Source organism: Bos indicus x Bos taurus, chromosome 17 (assembly GCF_003369695.1).
Source record: "Bos indicus x Bos taurus breed Angus x Brahman F1 hybrid chromosome 17, Bos_hybrid_MaternalHap_v2.0, whole genome shotgun sequence".
NCBI classification, from domain to species: domain Eukaryota; kingdom Metazoa; phylum Chordata; class Mammalia; order Artiodactyla; family Bovidae; genus Bos; species Bos indicus x Bos taurus.
Window position 1 is genome coordinate 58,085,285 of NC_040092.1, and position 1,932 is coordinate 58,087,216.

Here is a 1,932-nt window from a genome sequence, read left to right on the forward strand (position 1 = left end):
TGTGTTCTTGTTTTGAAATGTCCTAGTATTTTTTTTTATTTCAATTTTAAAATCTATAATGCATTTGGCATTGATTTTTGCATATGGTGTGAGATAGGAAGCAAGACTCTTTTTTTTTTTTTAAAACGTGAGTATCCAATGTACCCAGAACCACTTACTGAAAAGTCCATCATTTCCTCACTGTAGTGCAGTGTCAATTCTGTCACGCATTTAATGACCACACACGCGCGGGTCTGTTTCTTGGTTCTCTGTACATACAGATTTAACCTTGGTCTGGTAAACAGCATTGAGATGAAGCAGTCATCTCATAATTTTCAGTTTAAAAGAAGACTGAGTTAGTTTTTCTCCTTTTTTAAAAGAAATTTTGTTTTGTTTTATGCCTGGACAGGGACTTGAACCCTGGGCCCTCAGATTAAAAGTCTGATGCTCTACCAACTAAGCTATCCAGGCACTCTCTAGGCTTTCTTAATTTAAGTATACATAAGTTTTAACTTCGTAGATAATTGTTTTTCATCCAAAATAATTTGAACATAGGAACTGCATAAATGTAATTATATTAAGTAACTCTAATACTATTAAATATAATGTTTGTATGTCACAATTACCAAGGGATTTTGGTTTACTGCTGCTGCTGCTGCTAAGTCACTTCAGTCGTGTCCGACTCTGTACGACCCCAGAGACAACAGCCCACCAGCTCCCCCATCCCTGGGATTCTCCAGGCAAGAACACTGGAGTGGGTTGCCATTTCCTTCTCCAAATTTATAAAATAAAATGTCTCTTTTACCCGATAAGTAATCTAAATATTGAAATATTAAGTCTGATACAAAATTATGCAATTCAGGCAGTGTTATCATAATATTTTAATTATCATAGCTCCTAATAAATTATAACTGAAATATCCTAAACAAACTATGTTATTCCTTTGTGAAAAGACCATTTTCTCACTGTATCTATATAAATCTTATTTCAAGGATATTTTCATTCCAAATTATTTAAATACAACTTCCTTAGAAATATTTAGATGTGTGAAAATTTCAATGCATAAAGTTATTTATTAATTTTAAAATACAGCCTCACTTTTTTGTTTTTTAAACTTAAAATGTCCTCTTACTAAAGGAATACATTTTTGTTGTAGAAAAATCATCAGATATACAACCCCAACTTTAGGTAATAATATAAAGTTTGGTTTATCACTTTTTGGCGTATGGTTATTGGGAGACAATTCCTATCTTTCTTAGCCCATTTGGGCTTCTATAACAATAAAACCATAAACTGGGTAGCTTATAAAAAATGGAAATTAATTTCTCTCAGTTCTGCCATCTGGGAAGGTCAACATCAAAGGTGCCAGCAGGCTCCTTGTCTGGAAAGAGTTCAACGTCTGGTTCATGGTTGGCATCTTCTTGTTGCGCCCTCACATGGTGGAAGGGAGCAAGGGAACTTTCTTCCCCTCTTTTACAGAGTCAATAACTCCACTCATGAGGGCTCCATCCCTATCACTGAGATCACCTCTGCAAAGACCCACCTCCTAATATCTTCACCTTGAGGGTTAGGATTTCAACATATGGACTGTGTTATTCAGTCGCTAAGTCGTGTGCAACTCTTTGCGACCCCATGGACTGCAGCATGCCAGGCTTCTTTGTCCTTCGCTATCTCCTGGAGTCTACTCAAATTCATGTCCATTGAGTCAGTGATGCTATTTAACCATCTCATTCTCTGCCACTCCCTTTTCCTTTTGCCTTCGATCTTTCCCAGCATCAGGGCCTTTTGCAATGAGTCGGCTCTTCACATCAGGTGGTCACAATATTGGAGCTTCAGCATCAGTCCTTCCAATGAATATTCAGGACTGATTTCCTTTAGGATTGACTGGTTTGATCTCCTTGCAGTCCAAGGGACTCTCAAGAGTTCTCCAGAAGCACAATTTGAAAGCGTCAA

The 1,932-nt window shown here is 37.1% G+C and overlaps 1 non-coding gene across 1 annotated transcript; it reads right to left on the reverse strand.

The window, feature by feature from the left end:
• Positions 1-377: 377 nt before the first annotated feature.
• TRNAK-UUU lies at positions 378-450 on the reverse strand. Its single transcript has one exon. It is a non-coding gene; the product is annotated as a tRNA-Lys (tRNA).
• Positions 451-1,932: the final 1,482 nt, after the last annotated feature.